The sequence below is a fragment of the Argiope bruennichi genome, chromosome X2 (genome assembly GCF_947563725.1).
Source record: "Argiope bruennichi chromosome X2, qqArgBrue1.1, whole genome shotgun sequence".
Classification (NCBI taxonomy): Eukaryota; Metazoa; Arthropoda; class Arachnida; order Araneae; family Araneidae; genus Argiope; species Argiope bruennichi.
Window position 1 is genome coordinate 116,368,821 of NC_079163.1, and position 13,487 is coordinate 116,382,307.

The 13,487-nt window shown below is 28.2% G+C and overlaps 1 long non-coding RNA gene across 1 annotated transcript in view; it reads right to left on the minus strand.

Moving 5' to 3' along the window:
- Window positions 1-1,567: 1,567 nt before the first annotated feature.
- LOC129960535 (uncharacterized) overlaps window positions 1,568-13,487 on the minus strand; it is a 152,585-nt gene continuing 140,665 nt past the window's right edge. The window contains exon 3 of the long non-coding RNA XR_008783611.1: window positions 1,568-1,695. This is a non-coding gene — a long non-coding RNA (uncharacterized LOC129960535). The remainder of the gene's footprint in view (window positions 1,696-13,487) is intronic.

Consider the following 13,487-nt stretch of genomic DNA (forward strand, 5'->3'; position numbering starts at 1 on the left):
ACGTAATACAGGTAAATAAATAAGCTATTTCTGAAATTTGATTTGATAATATAATATTTACATCTATTATTTTTCATCATTCCGCCATAAAAAATAATAGATACATAGAGAGGGCAAATGATTTTATTTGGAATTAAAAATGAATTCTATTTATATTTATTTGGTTCAGTTCTTATGTATTGTCCTTTTTATTGCATTCACTTGTTTATCTTTATTAAATTTATTATTTTTATTAAATGCCATTATTCATATATAAATTCATTAGAAATCCCAATCATTAATCAGAAGAAGATGGATTCAACTTGGAAAGAAGAGAGTATTTCTGTAATTATTGTATAAATGCTTATAACAGGAAGGATTCACATGTACGAAAATTATACAATAAATAAATAATAATAGTTCGAATAAACATTCATCCCATTACCCCTTTTCTTCCTCAATTTTCCTTTATCCGTTTCCCGTTACATTTTCAAAACAATTCCTGCATAACTTTATAAGCTTCATATCTAACTGAATTGTCGTAAATTATTTATTTATATTGAACTTTTTCTCTTTAATTGTAAATAAAATGTTAATAATTACCATTAATTTCCCGAGGTAATTACCATAAGAATTCTATAAAATTAAAAGCAGCTTTTAGAAATGTTAATTCGATTCAGTTGTTTGGGTAACTATACAAAGAAAAAGCTGGTGACTTAGACAGAAAACAGCAGAACTTTTGCATCGCATTGCAAAATGTCCCTTAAAATCTAGAATACAGGCAAAATCTTATAAATAAATGCTTACCTTAGTGAATTTTCAAGAATTTTTTTAATTGTTTGGTTCACGTTCCTTCCATTTGTAGAATTTATAGAAGAATTAATTAAAATACATTAAGAAAAGCAAATGAAGTGATTTAAATGATATAATAAAAGTTGACGGAATTTTATATACAATTAACTTTTATATAAGAAATTTGATAAATTAAATAAATACAATTATATTAAAATAACATAAAATAAATGGCCGTAAAGAATCCATTATGTAGTTATTGAAGACAGTAAATCGACAAAAATTTCACGTCATTTTAAATATTTTAAGCGTTTCCCTAAAACAATATTTCGGAAATCCCTTTTCATTTATATTTTCAACACCTGAAATCCTAACAGTACGAATGGAGTAGGACGTTTTATAGAAAAAGTCTGTCTCAAAGTGATAGTGTGATGACTAGGTGACTAAGTAAATGATATCGATTTTTTTTTTCTGTTTTCCTCATATTAGATGTGGAATTCATAGACAAAAGATCTTAATGGACATTGAGTAAGGGTTAAATTGATGTATTTTAAAATTTAAACCTATAAGGAGGCCCCATGAAATAAAGAACTCAGCTGCCTGTCAGAAGTTAGTTTATTGATCTATTCCTCCCGAAAGTTTTATAAAAGTCTTTGATATTTCTATGAAAAATATTCTGTTGATAATTACAAATTCTAAAAAAAATTCTATTCTACAAAATTCTATTGATAATTACAAATGCATTTTCCTTTTTTCAGCGAAATATTTTAGAACCTATTCTTTGAAGTTTGACATCCTGTCTTATGTTTAGTTTTGAATGCTCTGTTATATTATATATATGCAACAATATTTCAATTAATTCATCATTTCATTAATTCATTCATCATCATTCATCATGTCATTCCAAGCCTTATTATAAAGATCCTAAAACAAAAATTAAGATACAACAAATGAAAACAAAATGATCAAAATCACATTGATAAGTATAAACATAATATATATATATAAATCAAAAGATTTCATTTAATAAAGTATACTCTAATTATTTAACTATCATTAAGCACTCGAGACACAAACATATACTATCGACATTACATTATTGAAATTGATATATATAAAAGTTGTTGCCAAATTTGGGCTGAAGTATAAATTTGCATATGCATGTGAACATATTGAAAGATCTTCAGAATCATAATAGTAAGATTTCTTGAAACCATCTGTTTAACCAACACACTCATTGAAAGTTAATGAAAGAAAAAAATACACAAGTCAAACATTATATTATTGAAATAATTACACATAAAATATTGCCAAATACAGACTGAAATGCAAAATCACTTTGCATGTATGAATTTTTAAAAGTATATTTTAATTTTCAATAACAAGGATTTTTGAAATAGTTGTACCAAACTTGCAAGAAAATAACTGTTTCATTTTATAATGCATTTCAGTTTGAGGGAATCTAATTTAATTATGCAACTGTTCGGTCTTTCAACTTAAAATCAAATCATTTACTCAGAGTATTCTGAATATCTGAATCTGCAAGTTGGTTAATTACATGTTTCAAGTGCGATTATATTTTCCATCTTAAACAAACTCTATGTCCAAAACTTAATTTACAAGTTCACATATGAATCGAACCATGTATCTTAAAGTTATTTAATTGCAATTGAATCTCAAAATGTTTATGATTTTGGAACTTCGAATAATGAATTCTGCTAAGTGATAGACCGATGTCTCAGTACCGCTAATAAGATTCAACACAATTTCCAATTTAAACATTACCGATAGAAGCAGTGTTGTCATGGTAAATAACGAAACCTTGTTTCTCAATGTGGAAACATATTCAACAGCCAGATTCAACTGAAGCAGTTTAAATACTTATTTCGAACGAAGTTTCCAGTTCTAAAGATATTAGATAGATTCTAAAGATATTTAATCGATTCGTAATGAATTTGAATGCAATTGAAACTGCTACATGAATAGCTCAAAGATACTAAGCGACTTTCCGATTTAATGGTTATTGTATGACTTTAGTATCGCTTCGGTTTTCATGTTGTTTGTGAAAAAAGGGAATGTTATAGGAAAAGGGTTACTGTTTCCGCTTGCAACTGTTAACCTCAATTTGGAATTCTCTACTTAGCTCATTAAACGATTTTTCAAATTCCTTTAATGTATAGTTACGAAGCATGTTTTTGGTTCGGTATTGCCAAAATGGCTCTTACGTGAGTAATTCTAAAATTCAAATCCAAATCCGAAATATATTCTTTGAATTGTAGGGATCCATTAATTAAAGTTATTGTGTGACATGTGCAATTCCATTACTGAATACCGAATCTGATTTATTCTTTTGTCTCTTTCTGTGTATATATCGCTGATCTAATATAAATTTAATTTCTCCAAGTTATTTGCCAAATATGTTTTTAACCTCATTATTGAGGAATTTGGAAGTATGTTCTTTAAATCGTGATAATATGACTTACTATCTTTTTACATTTTTTAATAATGGTAAGGAGTAACTTATTGTGCAAAAGACAATAATTCTTTTATCTTATTGTGACCAACTTAATAAAATTTGAAACTCTACACAATTTGTGAAATAACCTTGTAATCGTTATAAAATTTAGAATATCAAAATAGTTTTATTGAATTCTAATTTAAGAATCAAGGAACCTACATGAAACTAAAATATTCTTCATTTTATTACTTTCATGCCATTTCAAATCACATGTAATTCAATAGAATTTTATTTTGTATTGTTTCTTTCAAAATTATCCGAGCTGCAGCTGAGACATGAAAATGGTTAATCAAAATTCCTTAATTCAAACTTTGGTCTATCTGGAAAAAAATTCTGTCTACCTGGAAGTCTCTCTATCTGGCTGGTCGAATGCAAGTAAATTCGATAACTACGAAACACAAAAGAGCTAGGTAAATAAAATTTAGTACATTGGTTTGCCATCTAAAATATAGATACTTATAAAATTTGGAACCAAATCTGTTTAACGGTAAGCATCTGTAGTTCTGTATTTTCAAAAACATACAAACTCAATTGCTCATAAACGCAATAACTTAAAGCAATGAAATTTTTTATGACATCGTGTGATTACCTTTATATTTAAAGTGTCAAATTTCGGTGTCAATTGGCCAGCAAAAAGGCATCTAAAATACATATTTTCGCAATAAATTCTGTGAAAATGCTAAATTCAAGTGAAAGTCTCAAAGATATGAAACTACTTAAATACTGACTTAAATCACTTTTCGATGCCTGGATATGAGTTCGCAAAGAGGAAAAATCATGTCGAATGTTCGTGTTTTAGGGGTCGCACATAATTAACAAAGCAAGTAATGATTGAATAAATAAATAATAATTTTGCTATTTATTGGTTCAAAAGTATTAAAAATTTGTAGAAATAATAAATTAAAGGAAAGATTACATAAGTTTTTTTACAAGTACATTGACTGTACTATTTTTAAGTTATATTCTGTCATCTGCACTGAAGCTGTAAACGTCTGCATTTTAATTTGTGATTGTCTTTTCACCAACTTTGTTTTAACATATCTTTGAGAGTTTTTATGATAAAATTCTGAAATTTTGTAAATTACCTTATTAGAGGATGGGGCACGTTTTACTCACTGGGAATTTTTTTTGTACGGGATTCGTATAAAAATTTAAATTTTGTATTTTTTAAAGTTTATTCCCTTGAAAATTTTAATCGATTTCATAACATTTTGCACCTCTTTTTACTCAACTTTGTAATTTACAGTATATGTCTGTGATCAATATTTAAGGAATAAAAGCCGCGGTCAAGGTTTGTAAGACACCCTGTATATATATTACCGTTAAAGTATGAAATCCGTTATTTTATAGAATACCTAGTTATTCCATGAAATAACTGATCGGGTCCGTTAAAGTGTAAAACTCTCTTGTATTTCATGGTTTAACTAGTTATTTCGTAGAATAATGATCTGCAGCCCGTTAAAGTGTAAAATAATCTATATCATATATCTCGAACGACAAATACATTAACCTTCCACCCCTACTGCATTTATGTTTTTGTTTCTTTGTTTTAGAAATAAAAAATGTTTTTGTTTTAGAAGTAATGTTCTTTGTAATTCCAAGTGTTATTTTAGTAATCCTTGTTGTAACAAATGATTTTATGTTACGTTTCCATAAATACCATTTATACGCTGCATAAATTAGATAAATTGCTTCTTTTTCATTTTAATTGTCCATCATTAGTTTAATTTCATTTTAGATAAATTGTTTATTTTACACTTTAACTATCTCTCATTAGTTAATTTATAGAATACCTTGCTATTTCATAGAATAACTAGTTAAAGTGTCAGATTAATAACATATTACACACTTTAACGGACGCGATCAGTTATTTCATGGAATAACTAGGTATTCTATGAAATAACTGCATTATATACTTTAAAGGTAACATATATATATATATATATATATATATATATATATATATGTATGTGTGTGTGTGTGTGTGTGTGTCTGTGTGTGTAATGATACTTTAAAAATTAATTTAATACTAATTAACTTCCAAAGTTTTATCTTAATTCAGCTCATATTAACTTCATTCTAAAAGTTTCTCTTATTTCCTGATTCCATTCCACTTTTTCTATTTAATTAATACAACAGAAGCTTTGTAAAAATGCTTAAATCAGCAGTTCGCTTGCTCCGAGTGAAGGGATAAAAATTGTCTAGCTAAGCGAATTCTTTTTAAAAGATACTTAAATTCCCCCTGCCTAAAACGACACGTGTAAAGAAATCCCTATCAAAATCTCACAGTATATAAACACTGGTAAAAATATTTGCTCTGTCTTGCCTTTTTTCGCTCTCTTCTGCTTTTATGAAATCGATGTTATGAAATCGATTAAAATTTTCAAGGGAATAAACTTTAAAAAATACAAAATTTAAATTTTTATACGAATCCCGTACAAAAAAAATTCCCAGTGAGTAAAACGTGCCCCATCCTCTAATAAGGTAATTTACAAAATTTCAGAATTTTATCATAAAAACTGTCAAAGATATGTTAAAACAAAGTTGGTGAAAAGACAATCACAAATTAAAATGCAGACGTTTACAGCTTCAGTGCAGATGACAGAATATAACTTAAGTATCACTTTTCTATAAAATCACAGGCTCTACAGGTACAAAATTGAAGAAATTTAATTTCAATATAAAAATTTGAAATTTTTGTGAGTAACTGATAGTAAAATGTTTGAAATTTCGCTTTCTTTGGATTTCTTTTTGAATTTCGCTTCGCTGAAATTTAGGAGGAAATTTTGCGATACTTTTTAGGATATTCATTAGGATATTTTTGTAAATCTTTTATTGACACTTAAACTAAAAATTAGCTCTCATTTTTTACCTGAAAATTATAAGTTCTTCATTTAGAATCTGTATCTTCATGATTATTAATCAATTGATTCTTAACTTATATCTTATTTGATATGTGAAGTCTATCCATATTTAATATTCTTCTCACAAAAAATATATCTGGCTTTCAGATCGAAAATTCAGATATTGGCGAAAAATTAATCTCTGTAAATTTTCAAATTTGAATATTTTAATGAACTGTTTGCTAACTGTGCACAGAATTTTTCTTTGTGATTCAGGAAAAATCGATAACACTTAAAAATGCAATTTTTAAAGTAAAATTCATAAATATCTAAATGGGTGACATATACGGAATATTTTATAAATATTTTTATCCTTGACAAAAATTAATTAAAAGTGGAAAAAAAAGAGATATTTTTAATAGTTATATAATGCGTTATAAAATAATATGCTCAGTTCTAGAAACATCTATTACGAAAAAAAAATCAAATTTAAAGGATGGCCATAATGTTTGGATGGAATGTAGGATATGATTAAGATTGTTTAATTTTAACAAAAAATTACATATTTAATTTCCACTAGAGTAACTAGCGTGTCCTTTGATAGCCCAGTTTCCATTTTATAATTTTTTGACCGACTCTTCTCTGTTGAAGAATGTTCTATTGGAATTTAGGGTTTTGCTTCAGAGATGCTTAATGTAGTAGATTTGTCTTCAGCACTGCTTGAGCCACCAGAATCTTCTTCCGATTCTTCTTGAAACTACCTTTTCCTTATTTTTCAGGTGTTTGTTTCAGGATTCATGAGGTTGTTTGAGCGAGTACAAGTATGGAATAATATACCACATTTTCCATCCTGTTAATATTTTAAATTTATCGCCTATTGGATATTTGCTTTGAGAAATTATAAACACGGATCTAGGAATCGAAAGTTGGATTTATTATTGAAGAAACAAATATGCCGTCAAAAAAAATTACACACGTAGAAATAAAATTTAAATCGAAGAATATAAGCACAGAAAATTACACTTCCCCAAATGGCAAAATGTTCCTTATAGAAATAGCATATATGACACAAAGGTAATAACAGCTCAAGGGAAAATTTCTTAACTTGTTTCCATTAAGTTGTAGCCGCCAATAAAAGACAAACTGATTTCTTTCCTATCATATCGTCCTTCCTTTATATATCCCACCAATGTATGGAAAAAAAAACATTCATATTTTTATTTAAAAATTATCAATTTTAAAATGTTTTAAACTAATTTTGTGAAGATCGGTTTGAATTTTTATAATTAAAAATGTTGATAGTTTTATTCTAAATTTCATTTTTAATTCTAAAATTTCTACATATAACTAATTAAATTGAAATTTCTTTCACAAAATCAAGTACTAAAAAAGCAATGCGAACTGCTTGAAAAATCTCGTTGATTGTTTATTATTTATTGATATAAAGTAAATAAATCTCTTTCAAACATGCCTTTTAATTTATCACAAGAAATCTTCGAGCATGAATAATAAATTACCATTTTTTTTCATTCTTTCAACACTTCCAAACATTGGAAAAAAATGGTACGCAAATGATCGTGAGCGTGAAGGTAATTAAATAAATATCTTCTATCTATTTCGTCAAAGACACGAATCTAAAATGTTGATTACAGCTGACAGTATTTAGCGAATGATAAAGCGACTAAATATAGCTTTTACATTCCGGTTCGATCCAAAAAATGATAATTAATTTAAGATTGCATAGTTAGAAGAAGAAGTTAGAAGATATTTCCGATTCGGTTCGAGCATAAGTTCAAGGTACTTATCATCTGGGGACATGAAGAAATAATTGATTACGAATACCCTGGAAGAGAACCACACCGGTTTCTATGCGGCGTCATTAATTGTTAACAATGTGTATTCTTTTCAATGGAACAAAAGAATAGAAATAAAAGAATTCTAAATCGCATAGAACTGCGTTGTTCAAATAACGCTTTTCAAGTAATCACCTCATAAGAGCAGGCAGAAAAAAAATTCCTAATTATTTCCAAAAGACGATAATTTTAGCCCGAAAGAGCTTTTTAATCCTACTCCTCAAAAACTTTCTCTTCGTCTAAGGTTTAACGAAGAAACTATTCATCTTACCAGAATGCGTGTTTGGCGACATTTTAATTGGATTAAGAAAAGAAAAGCGCAAGCAAGAGCTTGTTAGGTGACTCACTACTGACAGAATGCTAATTTATCATTTGGGCTGCTGTCTTGGGAAAAAAGGACGACTAATTTGTTTTCCTTATGACAGAATCCGAGAGAAGAAATTACAATAATTAAGGGATGGTGGAAATCGTCTTTTACAGGCGACTCGCAATCAGAGTGCTTTTCTCTAGGATTATGCATCCCTACGCAGGAACGCATAAAAAAAGTAGCTTTTCTTTAATTAGCAATCTAATATGTTTCGCATTTTCATATGCGTTCGCCTGAGACACCAATTAACATACTGCAAAGGATACCTCGCCAAGCTTAGTCTTAGACACCACTCATGGATTGCATTTGTGAAGAAATTAGTAGCTTTAATGGTTGTCTTAAACGCTGGCGAGTGGTTGGGGACTTAGCACAGAGCATTAGTTATTTTATCATCAAAATAGTGAGATAAATTGCGGCTGTCACAAGTAACCTTGGAAGTATTTTTTTCAACATCTTGCTATACCACTATCTCGTAATTAAGATTCTACTGTTTCCGTAGTTTTCGACAGAATTTCCGGGTTGCTTAAATATGCAACTCTTTTCGAAATCTTTTAATGTGCCACAATCCAAGTTTCTTCGAAAGGTTTCGTTTCTTGCACGCTTGCGAGAAGCAAACGCGTTTAATTAGAAATAACAAGGGATGAAAAGTTTTTAAATTTGGTCGAGACGAATGCGATGAGATCCTAATGTGGGAGATATTTTACAAATTTTGAAACAATCTGACTTTTCATCCAACAAATCTGAAAAAAAGAAATGCCTGCTCTCAAAATGTTTTGCATAATTATTCGCTGATAAATTCATAGATTTCTAACACTTAATTGCCGCATGAAAGGAGGTACTTCAACTTCCATTACCAAATATTGGTAGCACACGAACAATGAATCTAAAATTTCTTATATATAAAAGGAAAATTAATTTAATATTTTTAAATAAATATTTCGATATTTATTATTAAAAGGAAGCGTTCCATTTAGACAATTTTTAGTTCATTTTTTACAATCTCATTTCTATGCAGTTTACACACACACACACACACACACACACACACACACACACACACACACACACACACACACACACACACACACACACACACACACACACACACACATATAACGATACGGTTGCAAGTAATAAAATTTTAGTCGCTTTTACTGTTTTGTACTATTTTCATCGATTCAAATTATTTTTGCTTTCTACATAACTGTTTTTGAAATATTTTGACTATCGATTTATATTGCTATTGCATCGTTTCCATAATGTTTCTTATTTTCATTTCGGGAAAGTGAGTAAGGGAATATAAGAGGAATTTTAAATAAGAAAATGCTTTAATTTTTTTGGTGTCGAATGACTTCGATATACTATTCATAAAATTAATGTCTTAAGATATTAATTTTTGTAGACAATTCGTGTCAAACCTAAAAATTACGTTGCCTTTCATGTATTCATAATTTGATTTGTGTATATTTTGAAGAAAGCTTTCAACGTAAATGCTTTTAATTACTTTTTTATTTCAAAATGCCTTACAAAATTCAAATTTCAAAAAGTCTGTTTAGACAACTAGGATATTTTTCGAAAAATGCTGAAATTTTGAGTTTTTTTTTTTTTTCATTTGATTTTTTTTTTCGTTATACAAAAATTTAGTAAAGATTCCTTTCATAAATCCATAAAATAAATTCTGAAATTATCCAGAATTATAGTACTTAGAGGAATTTGTAATCTTTCATAAAAAACTTCAACATGTATGAAGAAATAGTTTTAATTTTGGACTGAACTTCTGTTAGAAGTCTTAAATAAAGAATATTTATAAAATTTACTTTACCCATTTAAAAACATCCTGTAATTTAATTTAAGCCATACATTTTTAATAAATTTACAGAGATAACTCTGTGATTCAAGACGACTGAGTTTTCTTTATTGAAACATAAAACATTTACAAATGAATCAAAATGAAAACTGAGTACCTTTTATTAAATCGTTTATGCTGATGAAAGTGATTAGTAAAAATTCAAATCTTCATTTCATACCAGTACAATATCTCTTTGTTAGTAACAATTAAAATGGAGAGTAAATATTTGATTTTGGGATTTTTTGGACTTAAAAATATCCTTTTTGGTTTGAAGACTCGTGTTTCTTTTTCTGGAAATATTTTCTTCATATACTTTTTACGCAAAACTTCTTATCACTTGTAGGTCTCTTATGACTTATTTTTGTAAAACCTCTTATCACTTAATTTTGATGATGGAAATGATGAATAAAACATAAAATTCAACCAGTTAATCTTAAGTTTCTTATCAGAAAATTTCTTTCATAAAATGTCATCCATTGTTTATTATAAGCACCTAAATTCTGAACTAAAAGAAACGATTGTTTTGCCCCTATTTCTGATTAAATACTACATTAGAAGGCAGAAAGTAATTTCTTTCCAGTATTAACAAAGGTTGAAAGCAGCTGATTATTCCATCCAAAGATATTATCCTCAAACTTGCACAAGAGCAAGATCGTTCTTATTTATGTAAGCCAACAATAATTATCTTTTTGAAAGCGAGTTTACATTTCATAGAAACAACACGTAATTTTTTCGAACATTAACTTTCAACTGCAAATTTTGTATTGGTTCAAAGAGAGCGATATTCCCTTCTAAAAATTTGTTTTCAATGCAAAGCATGGAAAGCGGCCGATGTAATAATGAGACTGTATGAGCAGCCACCCCTTCTTCCTATTCTGTTACATAAGCAAACGCTAATTATCCCCTTTCAGAGGGACATGAGCTCTCCCGTTTTCCAGGAAAAATGTTTACTTTTCTTTAATCTCTCCCGTTTCTAGTCTTAATTAGTTGCCCTTCTAGCGACCGCGTCTGCAGCGGAAATGTTCAGATGGCAGATTAGTTTTTACACAGGATAGAATGAGCAAGAACATTACTTGTCACGTATGTAAAAGGCGGTGGAAAAAGAAAAGAAAGTCTGCTGCAGCAATGGAAAAGTGGCGGGGGTAGGGGAATGGAAAAGATAGCTGCGGCGCTCTTTACTGCCATTAGAATAATAGCCATTTTTACTCGGGAGCTGCTAAAATTTTCATTTTATTTATATTTTCCACCGCAGGCATCTGAGATCTTGCCTGACTGGGAGCTTTAAAATTCTCCTGTGAACTCGTTATGATAATTAAGATTAATTGTAATTTACGTTCGCGGTGTTATTTCTAAACGATAACGTTTCTTTCATGGCATTCTCTTTTAATTCGCAAACATTTTTAATCCGCTTAACCATTTAGTTCGAAACATTAATGTTTTCCCTACATTTTGCTGGCATTTGTCTGTTTTGCATATTTGTGGTAAATTATTAAAGTAGTTGATTCATAAATGTCAGGTAAAGGCAAAAGGAAAATTCGTTTTCAAGAGTATAAAATCGATCTGCTCGCATTGCTTATGCGACAATTTTAAATTCTTCATGTTTAGTATTCATTAATTGGCTTTGCAAATGATATCTGTACGCATGGCATAAATGATTTATGCAAGTTACCAGCATAACCATGAAATTTTTCCAGTAAATTATTGTGCCATATTAAATTTTTAATTTGAATCTGTCAGTCATTTGTGTACTTTCACTAATCCCTTAAATTTCTTGTTCAGGTAATATTAAAATTTCATCTATTATTTGAATTTATTTTAGTTAATTCAAAGTCAAAACTAAAAATCCTAATTTTTTTTCTTCTTATTTCTGAATAATTTTCGTTAAGGAAATATATCAGCATCTTGTGTCCTTAGTGACATTAAATGAATAGTACTTAGGATTCTTAATTCACTAAAAGGCTTTTCTCCAGTACAATATATTCAACTAAAATAGTAATAAAAATACATGCTTTTTTAAAAAATAAACTTTAAACATGTTAGATGTAAATTGAATTTTTTAGTAAACATTTTATTTAAATTTGCATGTTTCATGTATCTAAGCATAGAATTTTGTGATCTATTTTTGACTCCCTTCTTGATGTACTAATGTTCTGAAATTTTGCACAGCTATTGAATTCCGATGATAATTGGATATTTTAATAGTTTCATAGCTTTTAATTATCAATATCATATAGACTAAAAATTGATTTCGTAGAGATGATGCCATTTAGAATTCAGTTTAAGAAATTAAAGTTGAAAACAAAAAAAAAGTTTTAAAATAAGTTTTTATTAATGTAGAAAAAATTAGAAAGAATTTTTTATTCGAAAATCTAACAATATTAAAAAGAAACCAAGATGTAATGAAAAGATAAAGAGAAAATCTGGGCATTCATTAGCAGTGAAAAAACATTATGTGATTAAAATTAATATTTACAGAAAAGCATTTTTTTATCACAATTTCAATATTTTATGGCTTGGCTTAAATTGAAATTAAGCATACTATGAAAAAATAAAAATAAAATATAAAATAAAATAAATATTCTTGGGTTAAAAATATTACTAATAAAAAAAAAGAAGAAAAAAACTACTATTCTAATAAAACATTAAATATATAGAATACGTACAAATTTCTTCAATTATTCTCCGAGAACAAGAATATTAATAGATGATATTTTTCTTCTCATTTGTTTAGAATTAGAATATGGCATCATAGCTTGTATGCGGCTTTGCCCTCCTAGTGTGACTGCGTTCGCCTTTTTTAAAGTCACATTGAATATGACATGAAATAACTTAAAAATAGGAAATAATAAATATAAAGCACACTTTTCCTTTAAAAAAAATTATGTTTTTATTAGTGTTAAATAGAGAATATGATTTATTGTTTAAACCCTGGGAACTAAAATTAAATCATAAAAACGTGGGGAGTGCAGAAAACAATAGAATAAGGGGCTATAAAACCAAAACGAATATCAGAGAAACTTGAAATCCGAAACAATCATATAAAAATTAAAATACATTATTAAAGTGATAGCGATTTCAGTTTATTTAAAGCTTTTCTATCTGCCCCTTTTTCTTTCGCGAATTTTGTTTTGGCATCCAAGTTTTTGACACTTTTCCTTTTTAATGTAGTTAAAATAGCTTTATTCAGATTTATTATTTCGATTACTTATTGTATAATAGGATTCAAAGTGTTATGTATTATTCGTTTATTAAAATTATTTGCTTATAATTGAATTTATATCTTTCA